The sequence below is a fragment of the Lethenteron reissneri genome, chromosome 42 (assembly GCF_015708825.2).
Source record: "Lethenteron reissneri isolate LAM-NWPU_2019-01 chromosome 42, ASM1570882v1, whole genome shotgun sequence".
Lineage (NCBI taxonomy): Eukaryota > Metazoa > Chordata > Hyperoartia > Petromyzontiformes > Petromyzontidae > Lethenteron > Lethenteron reissneri.
This window is the reverse complement of record NC_083820.1, coordinates 346,718-371,350: the sequence shown is the minus strand read 5'-3', so window position 1 is coordinate 371,350 and position 24,633 is coordinate 346,718. Positions and strand designations below refer to the sequence as shown.

At 52.3% G+C, this 24,633-nt stretch overlaps 1 protein-coding gene across 2 annotated transcripts in view; it reads left to right on the top strand.

The window, feature by feature from the left end:
- Window positions 1–10,238: 10,238 nt before the first annotated feature.
- LOC133352958 (uncharacterized) overlaps window positions 10,239–24,633 on the top strand; it is a 68,864-nt gene continuing 54,469 nt past the window's right edge. The window contains exon 1 of one of the 2 annotated variants that reach the window (XM_061568987.1): window positions 10,239–10,306. The gene's annotated coding sequence lies outside the window, so the exon portion shown is untranslated. The remainder of the gene's footprint in view (window positions 10,307–24,633) is intronic. The other variant, XM_061568988.1, reaches the window with a different exon arrangement.

Genomic DNA, 24,633 nt, shown 5'->3' with positions numbered 1-24,633 from the left:
AGAAAATACATGTTTGTGTGAAGCAGCAAAACTCTCGAACGCTGGGCTCTGACGTCATGAAATTTGCACAGCTTATGCTGTCTGTAATTTCTAAGGGAACGCGACAATTTTCAGCTCGCCACGTCATTCCCTTCCCGAGTTGCCTGGTTAGGTCCAATTTCCTTGAGTGAAAAACATCCGATTTCGTTAAATTTATTTGTTTAGCATTTTTACTTTCTTGCAAGCATCAATTTTCTTTCAGGGGTTTCCAGTGAAATATAAGGGAATATTAAATTAATCCAAGACAAGAATCCAAGTACCGGGCGAAGCCGGGTAGTAAAGCTAGTCACAGCTAAAGTTAGGCGTGTATATATATAGATTGCAGGGCTGCGCCTGCACTTTCTTTCCCCGTGTGTTTTTCCATCTGTTGGTGAAAACACGGGCGAAGCTAGCCTTGACAAGTTGTGTAGGAGACATAATTGGCCAATTAAGGACCGTTTAGTACCCCCCCCCCCATCCACATTAATTAACTCCCTCGTGCGCGGTCAATTAGGCTGCCATCACGCGTAATTACTCCTGTCTCTTCCTCGCGTTGAGCAGGAGGACGAGTGGAGGAGGAGGCCATTGGCCAGAAATTGGGAGCGGTTTATTATAAATAGGAGGCTGATATGTGAAAGCAGCGTTGGTGGTCGGGGTTTGCCTTTGTCTATGAGCAGTGGTAACTGTGTCTGGTGTGTGTGTCCTGCCGGTGAATATCCACAGGTGAGAGGGGTGTATGTGCATGTAGTCCTCGACTTACGAACTCCCGCACTTACGAACCAGCTTCCATGATTTTCCTATTTTAACATCGACTTAAAACGCGAACTCGCACTTGCAAACTGAACTGCGGAACTATTTTGTTGAGTTGAACGATGCTTCGCGAGATGTAATGAGTCGGCCTCGCGCTCGGAGTGTGTGTTTGCGCACGCGCTCGGAGTGCGTGGGTGTGTGTGCGCGCGCTCGGAGTGCGTGGGTGTGTGTGCGCACGCTCGTGTGTGAGGAGCTGCGCTACAAAGTGGCTACCCAAGTTCGATTCCTGCTCACGGCTAACGAACACCGTTGACGATTATCTGAACCAGTTGTGGGCCTCCCCTAGGTACACTCGGCCTCAAATGAGTACCTTTGGCGGTGTGCAGTAAACATCGCCATGAGGGAGACAAAGGTGGCTGGGCGTGGTGCTGACTATCCACCACCCAGCCTTCATAGATGTTCGCGAACAGCACTTGCCACGAAAGTTTGTTTAAGCTGTGTTTGTCATTGTAGCGGATGAGCACGCTGCTCTATAGACCCGGCGGACCGAGTTTTAATCTCTGTTCCCGACCACAATAACAGGCACAGAATGTATATAGTTGACTCAAACTTTCGATGAAGCATCAGTACTGGGGAGACAAAGGCGACCGGGTGTGGTGCCAAACCACCCACCTCGTGTGCCGTGCCGGCCTTCGTAGGCGCTACTTGCTAAAAACACTTGCCAACAGTTTGTCAACGCAATACGGGGGATCTTTGTCTATTACGTGTGTATGCATGTATGATCTTTGTATGTACATTTGTATTTGTGTGCGTGTCTGTATGTATGCAAATACATGTGTAATTGTGTGTGTGTGTATGAGTGTCCATATGTCGTGGGTATTGTTAGCGTGATACGCCGGTCACCACGACTGACCGGGTGTAGCGCCAGCCATGAGTCAACAGGGGGCAACAGCGAGTCCGGTCTGTACTAAGTAACGCCGTTCGGCCAGGGAACCCAAGAGGGTGGTTGGGAACCGGAGGTACACACCCCAGGCCCCCAATGCGGGCTGGGGGATTACGCAATAGTCCAAGTCCCTCCCAGAAGGTTCTCGAGAGTGGGCGTGGCCAGGGGCAGAGTGACCCTGGGAACCGTATATAAGGCGGACCTTTGAACGTGTTTGCCAGTCGTGAAGCCGAAGACCCGAAGAGCCAGCCTAGAATAGGACCCTGGGAACCCCCGGATGCGAAGTCCTTGTCAGGGCCGGGGCCGCGTGGGCCAGTGATCGGCACCCGAGGATCTTGGCTGGGTCGTGTCAGGCTAGCCTCCCTTGGTGTGTTATAGAGAGTGGTCCCAGTGATTAGGGCATGCTAGCCCGGAGGCTGTACCTCCCCAGGGTATCAGGTGAAGGGGGCCGTTACCCCCATGTGTTAGGGACCTTGTATTGCCGTTATTATTGATACAAATAAACGTGTTGCCTCCAGTGAAGACCGAGTCTCCATCAGGTACCCACTACACATGTGTAACTGTGTGTCAGTATGTATGTATGAGTATGCGTGTGTGAGTATATATGGCCTTCATCTGTTCTACTCGCAAACAGAACTTGCCCCTACATTCTGTTTGCCCTATCTGGGTGATACTTTTCTTGGTGTGTAGTAAGTACGTGTACTGTGTAATTTGGACACAGTAAGGTCAGTGAGCTCCTCCGGTAGGCCAGGCTGCATTGGCTGGGTCATGCAGCCCACTTGCCTAACCTGTGGGTGGGTGAGTGTGGGTGCGGTTTGACAGAGGTGTCATTCCGAATCAGTCGAGCGAAATTATCTTTTCATCGGTTGTGAAATGCTGTGTGGAAGCTACCTGGTCTGTTGCTCCACACGCAGCTTCGAGTCTTCTCGCCCACAGCCATGCCTTCCCATGTTAATTTTTTCTCTAACCCCTCCCCCTCTCTGCCTCTGCCCCCCCTGTCTATTTAAGGCCACGCCACAGAGACGATCTCCTTCTCTGTGCCTGTGCTACTCTCTCTATGTATCTTGGTGATATCTGTCTGCTTATATGTCTGTCTATAGTTTTCTGGTTAGATTTTTTGTTGCTATTTCATTTATACCTGATGATGATTGCTTGTGTTGCATTTGAAACGTCGTATGCTATTATTAAATTTATTATTTTATCTTTATACGTGACTTTACCGAAAGAACCAAAGAATAATTCCTGCAGTCACGAAAGCTCCAAAATTAAGAGCCTTCCCTTCTTTACACAGTATTTGTGAAATGTAAACATTTGCGCCGGTTGGAAACATTCAGGCTGGCCTGCCTACGGATCCATCCTGGGTTTAACCAAGCTGGATTGTACAAGGAGCTCGCAAATCCTTGAAAGATCTGGACATATTCCCATCAGTGAGCTCCTCTGGCAGGCAAGGCTGCGTTGGCTGGTTCATATAACCCGTATGCCCAAAACCCGCATGCTCAAGCAGCTTCTGTTTGGCCAGATAGAGGAGGCTAAACGGGCACAACACGGGCTTAATAACCTTACATATATATAGATACTAAGGTATTGTCAAAGCCCGGTGGGCTTTGACAATACCACTCACGCTCACCACTCACCCTTTCTGTCTCCCCTCACCCTAACCACTCACCCTCACTACTCACTAATCACCCTCACCACTCACCACTCATCCTCACTACTCACTAATCGCCACTCATCCTCACAACTCACTACTCACCTTCACCACTCACCTTGACCACTGACCCTCACCACTCACCCTCACCACTCATCCCCACCACTCACCCCTAACCACTCACCCTCACTACTCACCATCACCACTTACCCTCACCACTCACTGTTCACCACTCACCATCACCACTAACCCTCACCACTCACCCTTACTACTCACCACTCAACCTCACCACTCTTCATCACCACTCACCCTCACCACCAACCCTCACCACTCACCCTCACCACTCACCCTCACCACTAACCTGTGATGACAGCAGTACATACCGAGTGTGGTGGTACCTGCGATGATGACATCAGTACATACTGTGGTGGTGGTGGTACCTGCTCTGATGAGAGCAGTACACACTGTGGTGGTGGTACCTGCTATGATTACAGCAGTGCATATTGACTGTACTCACCATTCACCACTCACAGCTCACCCTCACCCTCACCACTCATCCTCACCACTCACACCACTCACTACTCACCACTTACCCTCACCATTCACCCTCACAACTCACCACTCACCAATCTCTCTCACCACTCACCAATCACCACTCACCAATCACCACTCACCCTTACCACTCACCCTTACCACTCACCCTCACCACTAACCCTCACCACTCTCCCTCACCACTCACTCTCACCACTCACCCTCATCACTCACCCTCACCACTCACCAATCACCACTCGCCAATCACCACTCACCCTTACCACTAACCCTCACCACTCTCCCTCACCACTCACTCTCACCTTTAAACTCACCACTCAGCCTCACCACTCAGCCTCACGACTCACCCTCACCACTCATCCTAACCAATCACCACTCACCACTCACCCTCACCACTCACTAATCACCACTCACAACCGCAACTCACCCTCACCACTCACCCTCACCACTCACCCTCACCATTCACCACTCATGCTCACCACTCATGCTCACCACTCACCCTCACCACTCACCCTCACCACCACCAATCACCCCTCACCACCAACCCTCACCACTCACCCTCACCACTCACCCTCACCACTAACCTGCTATGATTACAGCAGTGCATCCTGACTGTGGTGGTAGATACTATGATTACAGCAGTGCATACTGACTGTGGTGGTACATACTATGATTACAGCAGTGTTTACTGCTGTGGTGGTACCTATGATTACAGCAGTGCATACTGCTGTGGTGGTACCTGCTATGATTACAGCAGTGCATGTTGTGGTGGTAACTGCTATGATGAGAGGGGTACATTTTGTGGTGGTGGAACCTGCTATGATGACAGCAGTACATACCGAGTGTGGTGGTACCTGCGATGATGACATCAGTACATACTGTGGTGGTGGTGGTGGTACCTGCTCTGATGAGAGCAGTACATACTGTGGTGGTGGTACCTGCTATGATTACAGCAGTGCATATTGACTGTACTCACCACTCACCCTCACCATTCACCACTCACAGCTCACCCTCGCCACTCATCCTCACCACTCACACTCGCCACTCACTACTCACCACTTACCCTCACCATTCACCCTCACAACTCACCAATCACCACTCACCCTCACCACTCACCACTCGCCCTCACCACTAACCCTCACCACTCTCCCTCACCACTCTCATCATTCAACTCACCACTCAGCCTCACCACTCAGCCTCACGACTCACCCTCACCACTCACCCTCACCACTCATCCTAACCAATCACCACTCACCCTCACCACTAACCCTCACCAATCTCCCTCACCACTCACCCTCACCACTCACCCTCACTACTCACCACTCATCCTCACCAATCACCACTGACCAATCACCACTCATCCTCACCAATCACCACTGACCAATCACCACTCACCTCTCTCCACTAACCTTCACCACTCACCCTCACCACTCACCCTTACCACTAACCACTCTCTCACCCCTCACCCTCAGCACTCATCACTCACAACTCACCACTCACCACTCACGCTCACAACTCACCCTCACCACTCACTAATCACCACTCACAAAAGCCACTCTCCCTCACCACTCACCCTAACCACTCACTCTCACCACTCACCCTCACAACAACCACTCATCCTCACCAATCACACCCTCACCAATCACCACTCACCCTCACTGCTCACCCACACCGTTCAGCTCTCATCCTCACCACTCACCCTCACCACTCACGCTCACCACTCACCACTACCATTCACACTTGCTACTCACTAATCACCACTCACAACCGCCACTCACCACTCGCACTCACCCTCACCAATCACCACTCCCCCTCACTGCTCACCCTCACTGCTCATCGTCACTGCTCACCCTCACCACTCAACCTCAGCACTCACCACTCACGCTCACCACTCACCCCTCACTAATTACCACTCACAACCACCACTCACCCTCACCACTCACCACTCATCCTCACCACTCATCCTCACCAATCACTCCCTCACCAATCACCACTCACCCTCACTGCTCACCACTCACCGCCACCACTCACTAATCACCACTCACAACCGCCACTCACAACCGCCACTCACCCTCACCCTCACTACTCACCACTCATCCTCACCAATCACACCCTCACCAATCACCACTCACTCTCACCACTCACCCTCACCACTCACTCTCACCATTCAACTCACCATTCAGCCTCACCACTCACCACTCACCACTCACGTCACAACCACCACTCACCCTCGCCACTCACCCGCACTACTAACCAATCTCTCACCACTCACCCTCACAACAACCACTCACCGCTCACCCTCACCACTCATCCTCACCACTCATCCTCACCAATCACACCCTCACCCTCACTGCTCACCCTCACTGCTCACCCTCACTGCACACCCTCACTGCTCACCCTCACTGCTCACCCTCACTGCTCACCCTCACTGCTCACCCTCACTGCTCACCCTCACTGCTCACCCTCACTGCTCACCCTCACTGCTCACCCTCACTGCTCACCCTCACCACTCACCACTCGCCCTCACCACTCACCGCTCACCACTCACCCTCACTACTCGTCCTCCCCAATCACACCCTCACCATTATATTTTTGCCCCGGTCAATGCCGGATATTTCCCATTCGTAGCAGTTTATATAGAATCTATAACCAACCTATATTAAACGGGGCGATTCTAAATGAATCTACAACTTTCGATTCCTTTGCGCGATTCAGAGAATCGATTCTTGGCGCGGTCGGTTTTACATTTTAAATTACACAGTTGTATTTTCATTGGTATGTTATGTTTTAAAGTTTTCAGAAGATTTTAAATGTATTTTACCCCGAGCAACGCTGGGTATATCGAGTTTATACCACAAAGTCGTCGCCTGAGACGTGTCAAGTGTCGAGGCCTAGTACCGTGCAGAGCCTCCGGCCTCGCCTAGATTGCCCACCCGGCCGAGGCTGGGTGCTGTGGCTGTTACCCCCCCCCCCCCCGCGCTACAATAATACTGTCTAATCGCTATAATTTTATTATCTACCGACCCTATGATAGTAATTGCACACATTGGGGTGGGGGGGGGGGAGTGAAGAGGACGTGAAACTTTGATGAATTTACCTCCGCGTCGCGTGTTAGTGCGTGCGCATATTTTTAACGGGAATTAAAAATGGCGTCCACCCCGCAGCGAAGGCGTCGCTGGCCGTTGCCAGGGGCAACCGCCGTGGTCCGCGCCGGTCGGCAATAGTAAATAAATAAATAAAGATAAATCGCACAATCGATAATCGGACCGATTTTAAAGGCGACGGACGAAAATCGGAAATGCCTACATTCACCGCGGGGCCGGGGGCGTGCCCACCTGCAAAATTTTTTCTTCCTAAAACCCCACGGCCCGAGCGCCAAATCCCTCCAAAGCGAGCGTACACGGACGGACGGACAGACAAAAGTGACGTTTATAGGTTAGATAGCAAAAATATTGCAGAAAAAACACCGTACACCAACGCTGTGTGCAAAAATCCCAGTGGGATGCAAGTCAAACAACAAAAACCACAAGACAACTTAGATTAAGGCGATCAGTCTTACTCCGTACTACAACAAACATGGCCAAACCAGTAACTTTTCGAAATCACCAAAATAAAGCAATGAAATAGTGATCATAGGAACTGTGACGGAATTTTCACAATAAATGACATAAACAACATGTACTACCAAAACCCTGCAGCCATAGCTGGCTGCATGAATCACTCCACAACAGCAGGAGCATAAATCTGAGTATTATAATTTTTCAATGCACCTTTCAGATCCGCACACTAAATCAAAACACAGGTCATACTTTGCAGCGATCATCTGGAGCGAAACATTTTATTTTAGGCCACTGAATAGCACTGGTAGCTAGGGGTGTACAACTCCTCTAGAGCAGAGTTGGGTGTACTTGCCGAAGACTGGTACCAGCGGTGTCAAGATCGGCCTCTGTGGAGGAGGCTCGTGAAGGATGCTACTGGTAAGTTGGAGGCAGTCGCCTTGCAACAACAACGGAGGGCAGAGGAGCGACACTCACAAAAACAAGCGGAGTGCCGGGCACCTAAAATGCAGCAAGTGGGCACAGTAGAGGGCAGATGTGACTTTAAAGAAAGAGCCAAAGAGGACCGATGTGGTGCATCGGCCAGTCATCTCAGTCGGTCAACCCATGGCACCTGGGTCTGTTCCGTGACTTGTAAACGAGCCTTCGACAATCCACATGGCCTCAAAGTGCATGTGGCCTGGCACAGGCGCTGTGGTGACGTCACCGTCACTTAATGTCGGGTATTGGTATTGGCGGTGGAGTGGTTAGTGCAATGTGTGTGCGTGGAGAGCGGTGGTGGAGTGGTTAGCGCAGGGGTCGGCAACCAAAATAACAAGAAGAGCCATTTCTTTCCAATTCGGTACAAAATTCAGTATTTCAAGAGCCGCAATGCATCTGAGTACATACGTACTCATCGTCAAGAAGCAGCCCGTAAAGAGCCGCATGCGGCTCCGGAGCCGTAGGTTGCCGACCCCTGGGTTAGCGCATTGTGTGTTTGTGTGTGGAGAGTTGTGGTTGGCGTACCGCGTGTGTGTGTGGGAAGCGGTGGTGCAGTGGTTAGTGAACGTGTGTGGGGGAGCGGTGGTGCAGTGGTTGGCGCATTGTGTGTGCGTGTGGGGAGCGATGGTGCAGTAGTTGGCCCACTGTGTATTTGTATGGGAGAGTGGTGGAGCAGGGGTAAGCGAACTGTGTGTGTGTGGGGGATTGTCGCCGTGGTTGGCGCACTGTGTGGGGAACGGTCTGCAGTGGTTAGTGCATTGTGTGTGTGTATGGGGGAGTGGTTGCGCAGTGGTTAGTGCAGGGTGTGTTTGTGGGGAGCAGTGGCGCAGTGGTAAGCGTCCTGTGTGCGTGTGTGGGGAGCGGCAGTGCAGTGGTTAGCTTACTGTGTGTGTGGGAGTGGTAGGGTAGTAGTTAGCACACTGTCTCAGTGTGTGGAGGGGGTTGCCGTGGTACAGTGGTTAGGGCCCTGTGTGTGGGAAGCGGTGGTGCAGTGCCAAGCGCACTGTGTTTGTATGGGGAATGGGTGGTGCAGTGGTTAGCGCATGTGTGTGGGGGGAGCGGTAGTGTAGTGTTTAGCGCGCTACGCTATGAACCCAGCGACCCGAGTTCGATTCCCGCTCATGGCCACCACCGGTGACAATTATTTGAACCGGTTCTGGGCATCCCCTAGGTCGACTCAGCCTCAAACGAGTAACTGGTGTGATGTGTGAACATCGCCACTGGAGGGAGAAAGGCGTACCGGGCGTGGTAAATCCAAGTCCCGGGCGAAGCCGGGTAGTAAAGTTAGTCTATATATATAAAAGAGAAATTTGTGAATGTGTGTCTGTTCGAAATGTTTAGCATACTTCCCGAAATGCAACAAACTTGAAATTTGGCATGTGGGTAGCTTCCAGACTGTACACAGTGCAAAAAGTATAAAAACTTATTTTGGTGTGGGGGGGCGCAATAATGCATATATTTTGCACGTCAAGTGAGCGGTGACGTCACGTTTGTGATGTCACCCGCATGCGGCAGCGTTATGCAGTGTGCCTGCTGACATCACGCACTCCCCCCCAAACCCTCCGCGTAGATTTTCTAAGTCAACGCGACTATTTTCAGCTCGCTCTTAAATATAAAGCAGAAAATACATGTTTGTGTGAAGCAGCAAAACTCTCGAACGCTGGGCTCTGACGTCATGAAATTTGCACAGCTTATGCTGTCTGTAATTTCTAAGGGAACGCGACAATTTTCAGCTCGCCACGTCATTCCCTTCCCGAGTTGCCTGGTTAGGTCCAATTTCCTTGAGTGAAAAACATCCGATTTCGTTAAATTTATTTGTTTAGCATTTTTACTTTCTTGCAAGCATCAATTTTCTTTCAGGGGTTTCCAGTGAAATATAAGGGAATATTAAATTAATCCAAGACAAGAATCCAAGTACCGGGCGAAGCCGGGTAGTAAAGCTAGTCACAGCTAAAGTTAGGCGTGTATATATATAGATTGCAGGGCTGCGCCTGCACTTTCTTTCCCCGTGTGTTTTTCCATCTGTTGGTGAAAACACGGGCGAAGCTAGCCTTGACAAGTTGTGTAGGAGACATAATTGGCCAATTAAGGACCGTTTAGTACCCCCCCCCCCCATCCACATTAATTAACTCCCTCGTGCGCGGTCAATTAGGCTGCCATCACGCGTAATTACTCCTGTCTCTTCCTCGCGTTGAGCAGGAGGACGAGTGGAGGAGGAGGCCATTGGCCAGAAATTGGGAGCGGTTTATTATAAATAGGAGGCTGATATGTGAAAGCAGCGTTGGTGGTCGGGGTTTGCCTTTGTCTATGAGCAGTGGTAACTGTGTCTGGTGTGTGTGTCCTGCCGGTGAATATCCACAGGTGAGAGGGGTGTATGTGCATGTAGTCCTCGACTTACGAACTCCCGCACTTACGAACCAGCTTCCATGATTTTCCTATTTTAACATCGACTTAAAACGCGAACTCGCACTTGCAAACTGAACTGCGGAACTATTTTGTTGAGTTGAACGATGCTTCGCGAGATGTAATGAGTCGGCCTCGCGCTCGGAGTGTGTGTTTGCGCACGCGCTCGGAGTGCGTGGGTGTGTGTGCGCGCGCTCGGAGTGCGTGGGTGTGTGTGCGCACGCTCGTGTGTGAGGAGCTGCGCTACAAAGTGGCTACCCAAGTTCGATTCCTGCTCACGGCTAACGAACACCGTTGACGATTATCTGAACCAGTTGTGGGCCTCCCCTAGGTACACTCGGCCTCAAATGAGTACCTTTGGCGGTGTGCAGTAAACATCGCCATGAGGGAGACAAAGGTGGCTGGGCGTGGTGCTGACTATCCACCACCCAGCCTTCATAGATGTTCGCGAACAGCACTTGCCACGAAAGTTTGTTTAAGCTGTGTTTGTCATTGTAGCGGATGAGCACGCTGCTCTATAGACCCGGCGGACCGAGTTTTAATCTCTGTTCCCGACCACAATAACAGGCACAGAATGTATATAGTTGACTCAAACTTTCGATGAAGCATCAGTACTGGGGAGACAAAGGCGACCGGGTGTGGTGCCAAACCACCCACCTCGTGTGCCGTGCCGGCCTTCGTAGGCGCTACTTGCTAAAAACACTTGCCAACAGTTTGTCAACGCAATACGGGGGATCTTTGTCTATTACGTGTGTATGCATGTATGATCTTTGTATGTACATTTGTATTTGTGTGCGTGTCTGTATGTATGCAAATACATGTGTAATTGTGTGTGTGTGTATGAGTGTCCATATGTCGTGGGTATTGTTAGCGTGATACGCCGGTCACCACGACTGACCGGGTGTAGCGCCAGCCATGAGTCAACAGGGGGCAACAGCGAGTCCGGTCTGTACTAAGTAACGCCGTTCGGCCAGGGAACCCAAGAGGGTGGTTGGGAACCGGAGGTACACACCCCAGGCCCCCAATGCGGGCTGGGGGATTACGCAATAGTCCAAGTCCCTCCCAGAAGGTTCTCGAGAGTGGGCGTGGCCAGGGGCAGAGTGACCCTGGGAACCGTATATAAGGCGGACCTTTGAACGTGTTTGCCAGTCGTGAAGCCGAAGACCCGAAGAGCCAGCCTAGAATAGGACCCTGGGAACCCCCGGATGCGAAGTCCTTGTCAGGGCCGGGGCCGCGTGGGCCAGTGATCGGCACCCGAGGATCTTGGCTGGGTCGTGTCAGGCTAGCCTCCCTTGGTGTGTTATAGAGAGTGGTCCCAGTGATTAGGGCATGCTAGCCCGGAGGCTGTACCTCCCCAGGGTATCAGGTGAAGGGGGCCGTTACCCCCATGTGTTAGGGACCTTGTATTGCCGTTATTATTGATACAAATAAACGTGTTGCCTCCAGTGAAGACCGAGTCTCCATCAGGTACCCACTACACATGTGTAACTGTGTGTCAGTATGTATGTATGAGTATGCGTGTGTGAGTATATATGGCCTTCATCTGTTCTACTCGCAAACAGAACTTGCCCCTACATTCTGTTTGCCCTATCTGGGTGATACTTTTCTTGGTGTGTAGTAAGTACGTGTACTGTGTAATTTGGACACAGTAAGGTCAGTGAGCTCCTCCGGTAGGCCAGGCTGCATTGGCTGGGTCATGCAGCCCACTTGCCTAACCTGTGGGTGGGTGAGTGTGGGTGCGGTTTGACAGAGGTGTCATTCCGAATCAGTCGAGCGAAATTATCTTTTCATCGGTTGTGAAATGCTGTGTGGAAGCTACCTGGTCTGTTGCTCCACACGCAGCTTCGAGTCTTCTCGCCCACAGCCATGCCTTCCCATGTTAATTTTTTCTCTAACCCCTCCCCCTCTCTGCCTCTGCCCCCCCTGTCTATTTAAGGCCACGCCACAGAGACGATCTCCTTCTCTGTGCCTGTGCTACTCTCTCTATGTATCTTGGTGATATCTGTCTGCTTATATGTCTGTCTATAGTTTTCTGGTTAGATTTTTTGTTGCTATTTCATTTATACCTGATGATGATTGCTTGTGTTGCATTTGAAACGTCGTATGCTATTATTAAATTTATTATTTTATCTTTATACGTGACTTTACCGAAAGAACCAAAGAATAATTCCTGCAGTCACGAAAGCTCCAAAATTAAGAGCCTTCCCTTCTTTACACAGTATTTGTGAAATGTAAACATTTGCGCCGGTTGGAAACATTCAGGCTGGCCTGCCTACGGATCCATCCTGGGTTTAACCAAGCTGGATTGTACAAGGAGCTCGCAAATCCTTGAAAGATCTGGACATATTCCCATCAGTGAGCTCCTCTGGCAGGCAAGGCTGCGTTGGCTGGTTCATATAACCCGTATGCCCAAAACCCGCATGCTCAAGCAGCTTCTGTTTGGCCAGATAGAGGAGGCTAAACGGGCACAACACGGGCTTAATAACCTTACATATATATAGATACTAAGGTATTGTCAAAGCCCGGTGGGCTTTGACAATACCACTCACGCTCACCACTCACCCTTTCTGTCTCCCCTCACCCTAACCACTCACCCTCACTACTCACTAATCACCCTCACCACTCACCACTCATCCTCACTACTCACTAATCGCCACTCATCCTCACAACTCACTACTCACCTTCACCACTCACCTTGACCACTGACCCTCACCACTCACCCTCACCACTCATCCCCACCACTCACCCCTAACCACTCACCCTCACTACTCACCATCACCACTTACCCTCACCACTCACTGTTCACCACTCACCATCACCACTAACCCTCACCACTCACCCTTACTACTCACCACTCAACCTCACCACTCTTCATCACCACTCACCCTCACCACCAACCCTCACCACTCACCCTCACCACTCACCCTCACCACTAACCTGTGATGACAGCAGTACATACCGAGTGTGGTGGTACCTGCGATGATGACATCAGTACATACTGTGGTGGTGGTGGTACCTGCTCTGATGAGAGCAGTACACACTGTGGTGGTGGTACCTGCTATGATTACAGCAGTGCATATTGACTGTACTCACCATTCACCACTCACAGCTCACCCTCACCCTCACCACTCATCCTCACCACTCACACCACTCACTACTCACCACTTACCCTCACCATTCACCCTCACAACTCACCACTCACCAATCTCTCTCACCACTCACCAATCACCACTCACCAATCACCACTCACCCTTACCACTCACCCTTACCACTCACCCTCACCACTAACCCTCACCACTCTCCCTCACCACTCACTCTCACCACTCACCCTCATCACTCACCCTCACCACTCACCAATCACCACTCGCCAATCACCACTCACCCTTACCACTAACCCTCACCACTCTCCCTCACCACTCACTCTCACCTTTAAACTCACCACTCAGCCTCACCACTCAGCCTCACGACTCACCCTCACCACTCATCCTAACCAATCACCACTCACCACTCACCCTCACCACTCACTAATCACCACTCACAACCGCAACTCACCCTCACCACTCACCCTCACCACTCACCCTCACCATTCACCACTCATGCTCACCACTCATGCTCACCACTCACCCTCACCACTCACCCTCACCACCACCAATCACCCCTCACCACCAACCCTCACCACTCACCCTCACCACTCACCCTCACCACTAACCTGCTATGATTACAGCAGTGCATCCTGACTGTGGTGGTAGATACTATGATTACAGCAGTGCATACTGACTGTGGTGGTACATACTATGATTACAGCAGTGTTTACTGCTGTGGTGGTACCTATGATTACAGCAGTGCATACTGCTGTGGTGGTACCTGCTATGATTACAGCAGTGCATGTTGTGGTGGTAACTGCTATGATGAGAGGGGTACATTTTGTGGTGGTGGAACCTGCTATGATGACAGCAGTACATACCGAGTGTGGTGGTACCTGCGATGATGACATCAGTACATACTGTGGTGGTGGTGGTGGTACCTGCTCTGATGAGAGCAGTACATACTGTGGTGGTGGTACCTGCTATGATTACAGCAGTGCATATTGACTGTACTCACCACTCACCCTCACCATTCACCACTCACAGCTCACCCTCGCCACTCATCCTCACCACTCACACTCGCCACTCACTACTCACCACTTACCCTCACCATTCACCCTCACAACTCACCAATCACCACTCACCCTCACCACTCACCACTCGCCCTCACCACTAACCCTCACCACTCTCCCTCACCACTCTCATCATTCAACTCACCACTCAGCCTCACCACTCAGCCTCACGACTCACCCTCACCACTCACCCTCACCACTCATCCTAACCAATCACCACTCACCCTCACCACTAACCCTCACCAATCTCCCTCACCACTCACCCTCACCACTCACCCTCACTACTCACCACTCATCCTCACCAATCACCACTGACCAATCACCACTCATCCTCACCAATCACCACTGACCAATCACCACTCACCTCTCTCCACTAACCTTCACCACTCACCCTCACCACTCACCCTTACCACTAACCACTCTCTCACCCCTCACCCTCAGCACTCATCACTCACAACTCACCACTCACCACTCACGCTCACAACTCACCCTCACCACTCACTAATCACCACTCACAAAAGCCACTCTCCCTCACCACTCACCCTAACCACTCACTCTCACCACTCACCCTCACAACAACCACTCATCCTCACCAATCACACCCTCACCAATCACCACTCACCCTCACTGCTCACCCACACCGTTCAGCTCTCATCCTCACCACTCACCCTCACCACTCACGCTCACCACTCACCACTACCATTCACACTTGCTACTCACTAATCACCACTCACAACCGCCACTCACCACTCGCACTCACCCTCACCAATCACCACTCCCCCTCACTGCTCACCCTCACTGCTCATCGTCACTGCTCACCCTCACCACTCAACCTCAGCACTCACCACTCACGCTCACCACTCACCCCTCACTAATTACCACTCACAACCACCACTCACCCTCACCACTCACCACTCATCCTCACCACTCATACTCACCAATCACTCCCTCACCAATCACCACTCACCCTCACTGCTCACCACTCACCGCCACCACTCACTAATCACCACTCACAACCGCCACTCACAACCGCCACTCACCCTCACCCTCACTACTCACCACTCATCCTCACCAATCACACCCTCACCAATCACCACTCACTCTCACCACTCACCCTCACCACTCACTCTCACCATTCAACTCACCATTCAGCCTCACCACTCACCACTCACCACTCACGTCACAACCACCACTCACCCTCGCCACTCACCCGCACTACTAACCAATCTCTCACCACTCACCCTCACAACAACCACTCACCGCTCACCCTCACCACTCATCCTCACCACTCATCCTCACCAATCACACCCTCACCCTCACTGCTCACCCTCACTGCTCACCCTCACTGCACACCCTCACTGCTCACCCTCACTGCTCACCCTCACTGCTCACCCTCACTGCTCACCCTCACTGCTCACCCTCACTGCTCACCCTCACTGCTCACCCTCACTGCTCACCCTCACTGCTCACCCTCACCACTCACCACTCGCCCTCACCACTCACCGCTCACCACTCACCCTCACTACTCGTCCTCCCCAATCACACCCTCACCATTATATTTTTGCCCCGGTCAATGCCGGATATTTCCCATTCGTAGCAGTTTATATAGAATCTATAACCAACCTATATTAAACGGGGCGATTCTAAATGAATCTACAACTTTCGATTCCTTTGCGCGATTCAGAGAATCGATTCTTGGCGCGGTCGGTTTTACATTTTAAATTACACAGTTGTATTTTCATTGGTATGTTATGTTTTAAAGTTTTCAGAAGATTTTAAATGTATTTTACCCCGAGCAACGCTGGGTATATCGAGTTTATACCACAAAGTCGTCGCCTGAGACGTGTCAAGTGTCGAGGCCTAGTACCGTGCAGAGCCTCCGGCCTCGCCTAGATTGCCCACCCGGCCGAGGCTGGGTGCTGTGGCTGTTACCCCCCCCCCCCCCGCGCTACAATAATACTGTCTAATCGCTATAATTTTATTATCTACCGACCCTATGATAGTAATTGCACACATTGGGGTGGGGGGGGGGGAGTGAAGAGGACGTGAAACTTTGATGAATTTACCTCCGCGTCGCGTGTTAGTGCGTGCGCATATTTTTAACGGGAATTAAAAATGGCGTCCACCCCGCAGCGAAGGCGTCGCTGGCCGTTGCCAGGGGCAACCGCCGTGGTCCGCGCCGGTCGGCAATAGTAAATAAATAAATAAAGATAAATCGCACAATCGATAATCGGACCGATTTTAAAGGCGACGGACGAAAAATCGGAAATGCCTACATTCACCGCGGGGCCGGGGGCGTGCCCACCTGCAAAATTTTTTCTTCCTAAAACCCCACGGCCCGAGCGCCAAATCCCTCCAAAGCGAGCGTACACGGACGGACGGACAGACAAAAAGTGACGTTTATAGGTTAGATAGCAAAAATATTGCAGAAAAAACACCGTACACCAACGCTGTGTGCAAAAATCCCAGTGGGATGCAAGTCAAACAACAAAAACCACAAGACAACTTAGATTAAGGCGATCAGTCTTACTCCGTACTACAACAAACATGGCCAAACCAGTAACTTTTCGAAATCACCAAAATAAAGCAATGAAATAGTGATCATAGGAACTGTGACGGAATTTTCACAATAAATGACATAAACAACATGTACTACCAAAACCCTGCAGCCATAGCTGGCTGCATGAATCACTCCACAACAGCAGGAGCATAAATCTGAGTATTATAATTTTTCAATGCACCTTTCAGATCCGCACACTAAATCAAAACACAGGTCATACTTTGCAGCGATCATCTGGAGCGAAACATTTTATTTTAGGCCACTGAATAGCACTGGTAGCTAGGGGTGTACAACTCCTCTAGAGCAGAGTTGGGTGTACTTGCCGAAGACTGGTACCAGCGGTGTCAAGATCGGCCTCTGTGGAGGAGGCTCGTGAAGGATGCTACTGGTAAGTTGGAGGCAGTCGCCTTGCAACAACAACGGAGGGCAGAGGAGCGACACTCACAAAAACAAGCGGAGTGCCGGGCACCTAAAATGCAGCAAGTGGGCACAGTAGAGGGCAGATGTGACTTTAAAGAAAGAGCCAAAGAGGACCGATGTGGTGCATCGGCCAGTCATCTCAGTCGGTCAACCCATGGCACCTGGGTCTGTTCCGTGACTTGTAAACGAGCCTTCGACAATCCACATGGCCTCAAAGTGCATGTGGCCTGGCACAGGCGCTGTGGTGACGTCACCGTCACTTAATGTCGGGTATTGGTATTGGCGGTGGAGTGGTTAGTGCAATGTGTGTGCGTGGAGAGCGGTGGTGGAGTGGTTAGCGCAGGGGTCGGCAACCAAAATAACAAGAAGAGCCATTTCTTTCCAATTCGGTACAAAATTCAGTATTTCAAGAGCCGCAATGCATCTGAGTACATACGTACTCATCGTCAAGAAGCAGCCCGTAAAGAGCCGCATGCGGCTCCGGAGCCGTAGGTTGCCGACCCCTGGGTTAGCGCATTGTGTGTTTGTGTGTGGAGAGTTGTGGTTGGCGTACCGCGTGTGTGTGTGGGAAGCGGTGGTGCAGTGGTTAGTGAACGTGTGTGGGGGAGCGGTGGTGCAGTGGTTGGCGCATTGTGTGTGCGTGTGGGGAGCGATGGTGCAGTAGTTGGCCCACTGTGTATTTGTATGGGAGAGTGGTGGAGCAGGGGTAAGCGAACTGTGTGTGTGTGGGGGATTGTCGCCGTGGTTGGCGCACTGTGTGGGGAACGGTCTGCAGTGGTTAGTGCATTGTGTGTGTGTATGGGGGAGTGGTTGCGCAGTGGTTAGTGCAGGGTGTGTTTGTGGGGAGCAGTGGCGCAGTGGTAAGCGTCCTGTGTGCGTGTGTGGGGAGCGGCAGTGCAGTGGTTAGCTTACTGTGTGTGTGGGAGTGGTAGGGTAGTAGTTAGCACACTGTCTCAGTGTGTGGAGGGGGTTGCCGTGGTACAGTGGTTAGGGCCCTGTGTGTGGGAAGCGGTGGTGCAGTGCCAAGCGCACTGTGTTTGTATGGGGAATGGGTGGTGCAGTGGTTAGCGCATTGTGTGTGGGGGGAGCGGTAGTTCAGTTGTTAGCGCATGGTGTGTGTGTTGGGAGCAGTGGTGTGTAATAGTTAGCACAGTGGTGTAGTAGTTAGCACAGTGTGTGTGTGGGGATTGGTGGTGAAGTGGTTAGCGCACTGTGTGGGAGAGGTGGCGCCGTGGTTAGTGAACGTGTGTGTGGGGAGCGGTGGCGCAGAAGTTAGCGCACTGTGTGTGTTTGTACGGGGGAGTGGTGGCGCAGTGGCTAGTGCACTGTCTGTAGGGAGTGGTGGTTCAGTGGTTTGCGCACTGTATGGGAAGTGATGGTGTAGTGGTTAGAGCACCGCGTGTGTGTGGGAAGCGGTGGTGCAGTAGTTACCGCAGTGTGTTTTGTTTGGGGGAGTGGTGGCGCAGTGGTTAGTGCACTGTCTTTAGGGAGTGGTGGCGCAGTGGTTAGCGAATTGTGTGGGGGGGGGGGGGTGTCGCAGTGGTTAGCACAATGTGGAGAACGGTCGTGCAGTGGTTAGCGCATTGTGTGTTTGTATGGGGGAGTGGTGGCGCAGTGGTTAATGCAGGGTGTGTTTGTGGGGAGCAGTGGCGCAGTGGTAAGCGTCCGGGCTGTGCGTGTGGGGAGCGGTAGTGCAGTGGTTAGCGCAGTGTCTGTGGGGAGTGGTGGTTCAGTGGTTTGCGCACCGTGTGTGTGTTTGTATGGGGGAGTGGTGGCGCAGTGGTTAGCGAACTGTGTGTGTGGGGGGTTGTCGCAGTGGTTAGCGCACTGTGTGGGGAACGGTCGTGCAGTGGTTAGCGCATTGTGTGTGTGTTTGTATGGGGGAGTGGGGGCTAATGCTCCCCGACTCCTCTCCCCCTTCCTCCCTCCGCGCTGCTGCCGCTCGAGTCATCGGCCTCGCTGCCTCCGCGTCCTCTCTGAGGCATGACTCGTGGCTGGCTCTCCGCCACCTGGAGTTAGCCACTCACTCCCCGCGTACACTCCCCAAAACACTCGGTGGCGATTCCATGCGCGCGCGCGTACCCATGCACACTGCTGCCCACGGCTCGCGCTAAAAATAACCGTATGAATATGCGCAGGTGCGGGCGCAGTCACCACCCCCAGCAGAACCACCACCAGCAGCAGCACCAGCACCACCACCACCAGCAGCAGGTAGGGTTTTCGCGTTAAATCCCAGGGCAATGGCACACTACTGATGACAATGCACGCGCGCTAATCCCCGAGCAAACGCGCGTGGACGAGCGTAAACACGTGGGTACAGGTGATCGCTCTGATGATATTCGCACGCTAATTCCCAGCCCCACGGCGAGCCAATGATGCCAATACACGCGCGTTAATCCCCGAGCAAACGCGCGTGGGCGAGCGGAAACACGTGGGTACAATGATGAATGAATGACGACAGGATTCGTGCGCAAAACCCGGGCACAATGGTGAACGAACGCCGACCATCCCACTTATGCGCGTACTCGCACCACTCCCACGCTCTCTCCACACCCACAGAAACTACACAACGTCGGTATTTTATGCTAGAGGTTTATTACCAGTGCGACTGCAAGTAATTGCTACGTGACCCAGAGCCGAAATTGGTAGGGTAAAACTAACCTATATCACGACGGTCTAAACCCAACCCATCTCGCCTATTTCGAATTAAGCCCTTGCGGAGTCCTCGCGCTATTCCCCACTAAGCCCTTCGTACGTACTCACGATTTCTCGCGTCCCTGCTGGGAGTTGGAGGGACGAGAGTGTTGGAGATCCCTCCCTGCCTGCTGCGCTCGGTAGCGTCTCTCGGACGCTCGAGTGGCTGGAAGGCTGAACGCGTGGCTCGTTGACTTGAGACGAACACGACTTTCCCCCGGTGCTCCTCTGCCCTGCTTTTATCCCTTTGTACATCAAAGTGCCCCCCAACTCAGCTGGCGACTCTCTCGGCCAATCCTGACGCTTCCCGGGCCGGTTCTGCCTCATGTGTTTCCCAGCCCGCTCGTTACTCCGCCCCCACTCTTGGCCCGCTTGCTGCCGCGCCCCCACTATCGACTCGCTTGCTGCCGTGCCCCCACTATCGGCCCTCTTCCATTGTCTCCTCGTCTGCCCTCTTGCTCGTACTGCCCCACTCGCTGCTCGCTGTAAGCTTCGGCTCCCTCCAAGGCCCCCCCTTCCCCTGTGTTAGGTGTATCCTTACTGCGGTTGCTTGTTGGCCCGCCGTGGCCCTGCAATTTTAAGTCACTACAGGGCGCCGCGGTGCCATTCGACCTGGGGGGAATCTGTCAATTTCCTGGCCCCGGGAAACCGTGGAGCACCCCCACGAGGGGGGCTCTCGGGTGAAAACCCAGAGGCCAGGCGGTTCCCCCACGAGGTCCTACGTGGTGTAGGTGGGTGTTCAGTGGGGGGGGGGGGGGGGGGTGCGTGTGTTCGTGTGGGTGGTTTGCGAGGGGGGTTGGCTGAGTGGCTCCGTGGCTGTGGCACCACAGGCACAGTGGTTAGTGCAGGGTGTGTTTGTGGGGAGCAGTGGCGCAGTGGTAAGCGTCCTGTGTGCGTGTGTGGGGAGTGGCAGTGCAGTGGTTAGCTTACTGTGTGTGGGAGTGGTGAAGTAGTAGTTAGCATACTGTCTCCATGTGTGGAGGGGGTTGCCGTGGTGCAGTGGTTAGGGCCCTGTGTGTGTGCGTGTGGGGAAAGTGGTGGCGCAGTAGTTGGCACATTGTGTGTTTGTATAGGGGATGGGGGGTGCAGTGGTTAGCGCCATTTTGTGTGTGTGTGTGTGTGGGGGGAGCGGTAGTGCAGTGGTCAGCGCATGGTGTGTGTTGGCAGCAGTGGGGTAGTAATTAGCACCGTGTGTGTGTGGGGATTGGTGGTAAAGTGGTTAGCACACTGTATATGTGTGGGAGAGGTGGTGCAGTGGTTAGTGCACTGCGGGCAACGCTGTCGCGGGCAGTGCCGTGGGGAGAGGGCCAATTCCGATTGGCCTCTCCATTCATGGCATCCTTGACCACCACAGTGGCTAAATGGGGGCTCTGGACGGGTGCAAGGGGCTGATAACCCCTCCACCTTCAATAAATTACCACTAAACCACGAAATGAAATATGTAACTAATAAGCTTGTCCCGGGGGGACAGGCTTCTATGACGTCTCCTGGCCAAACCCTATTTGGTGGAGCCAGGAGATTGAATCTTCACCCTCGGGGCTCCTCCAGAAACAATGAAAAGCCACTTCGGATGGCCACGTGGAATGTTAGAACGCTCACTGTGGAGGAGATACTGCCACTCCTCTGTCGGGAGCTGGACCGGTACCGCCTGGATCTCTCTGGCATTCAAGAGGTCCGGTGATCCCGCTCTAGCTCCTGCCACCATGAGGGGTGGACAGTTTTCTACTCGGGACAGGAGACTGCCAAGCAACAGGGTGTGGCTCTCATTTTGAACAAAAGAATGAAGGGGGCGTAGGGCATGGCGGTGAGGTGTGGGAAGCTGTAAGCCCCAGGCTACTTTGGGCTTGCCTTCCTATCAACCGGAGGCGAGGAGTGGTGGTAGTGGTTACTTATGGCCCCACCGAAGACGAACATCCGTGGAGGGATGTAGGCAAGGCCGATGAGTTAGATGCCTTCTATGACCTCCTGTCACAGTTGCTGGCTAAAGTGGCCCCTCGGGATAGAGTCATTTTGTTGGGTGATTGTAAGGCATGGGCCAGATCAGCTCAATAACAACGGTAGGAGGCTGCTAGTTTTTGTGCAGCCCATGGGCTTGTAATTACCAACACGCACTGTTCCAGCATCGGCGCATCCACACAACATCATGGATGCATGCCGGGTCCAAGCAGGAACATCTGCTGTACTAGGTAGTGACGGACCAGCGGGTGCGAGCCCATGTCCTTGACACCAGGACCTACCGTGGAGCTGATCTGCCCTCTGACCATCGCCTGCCATTCTTCCACTCCGGTGGTGGGTGTACACCCAGGACTCCATTCAAACCGAAGGTGGCCTGTTCTCAGCTAGCTAAGGAAAGTTGCAAGCGAGAATTTCATCATCGCTTGTGGCTGGGGTTGGCATCGTCCCCCACTCCTCCAGATGTCGAGGGTCAATGGGTGAGGTTTAGGGACTGACTCAGGCAGCTGCAATGGCTGCTTTGGGTACACGGTCTAGACCCCCCCCCCCCCCCCAGAGACCCTGGCTGACAGAGGAGGTGTTTAAGCTGGCTGAGAAAAAGCGACAGGCCCACTCTCTCATCGGCTACAGCATCCCACGTTGGAGAATAAGGGAGGCTTACCGCAGCCTTTGCTCGGAGGTTCAGAGAGCCGTGAGGCGCTGCAAGGAAGGGTGGTGGTCGCGGGTTGCTGAGGAGATGGAGTTTGCCTCAATGGCCTGCAATCACAAATCCCCATGTAATTCCTTCAAAGTAACCTGCAGCGCCACACCTATTACCATCATTAGGGGAAAAAACGGTGATCCAATCTCTGACCCCCAGGAACCGGTTTGCAGATTTGCTGAGCATTTCTGTGAAGTCCTGTGGGAGCGGAAATCCCTCTATATGGAAAACATCGTTGGACAAAGTGGGGATGACCCTGCTGAGGCTGCGGTGCCTCAAATATTGGAAGAAGAAGTCATTCCCTGTGAGTGGCTGGCTGAGGTGCCATCTCTTGAGGAAGTACTGAAGGCGATCCAGAGTCTGAGACCAGGAAAGGCACCAGGCAGAGATGATCTCCCAAGCGAAAGGCAGAGGGAGGGTGGTGTTTGTGCACAGACTGCCCTACATGACATCATAACAACAGTCTGGACCACTGGATGGGTTCCGCAGGACTGGAAGGATGCCCTGGTGGTCCCCATCTTTAAGAAGGGAGACCGCACAGACTGTAACAACTACAGGGGCATCTCACTCCTCAGTGTGCCGGGAAAGTTTCTGGCAATGATTATTCAACACCGCCTTGCCAGAAAAGCTGAGGAGAGTCTTGCGGAGCCCCAATGTGGTTTCAGGAAAGGGCAGTCCTGCACAGATGCCATATTTTCTGTCTGTTTGCTACAGCAGAGGTGTAGGGAATTCCAACAAGATCTTGATCTCTGCTTCGAGATATTTGAAGCTTTCGTGACTGCAAGGATTCATACTCTTAGTTTTTTTGGTAAAGTCACGTAGGTAAAAAATAATAAAATAAACTAATAATAAATTAAAATAAATCCATTTAAATTACGACGTTTCGGAGGCAACACAAGTCTCCGTCTTCAGGTGGGACCGTCACAGCTAAATTTACCGTATCAAGTGAGGAGAAATCCAGTAAATTTAGCTGTGACGGTCTCACCTGAAGACTGAGACTTGTGTTGCCTCCGAAACGTCGTGATTACATTTATTTATTTTCATTTATTATTATAATTTTTTTTACCTACGTGACTTTACCGAAAAAACCTAAGAGTACAGATCTCTGCTTTATTGACCTGGTCAAGGCCTATGATACCGTCAGTAGGCCTGGGCACTGGGGTGTTCTTCGTGCTTTCGGAGTCCCTGACCCGCTGCTCACAATCATCAAGGACCTACATGATGGTGAGGCGGGCCCGGGTAAAATTACGTGGCCGGGAGTCTGAGCCATTCCCTGTTCATCTTGGGGTGCGACTGGGATTATTTAACATCTATTTCGACCACGTAGTTCGTGAAGACTTCAGTAGCTGTACCGGAAGAATTTCCATCTAGAACAGCAACAATGGGAGGCTGATCGATGCCTGGGTGCGGTAAAGGGATGGCTCCCTATTGGTCAACCACGTTATGTATGCCCATGACCTGGTAATTGCGGCTCACTCAGAGGGAGGAGTTGGGGCTGCTGCTGTTGAAACTGGAGTGTGCCACTAAGAGGTGGGGGCCTTACCATCAGCCCGACCAAAACGAAGCACCTGCCTGGGTATTTTGTACCATCGGGCACTCCACCCCCAAAACTCCAAATCGGTGATGGGGCAGTTGTGGCGAGAGTGAAAAGTTTCCCAGTGTGCTCATGACCGGCTCCGATTTAACAGCAGAGGTCTCACTCCGAATTGGTAGAGTGGAATTATCTCTTTATCGGTTGCGTAACGCTGTGTGGAAGCTACCTGGTATGTCGCTCTGCACGAAACTTGGTCTTCTCGGCCACA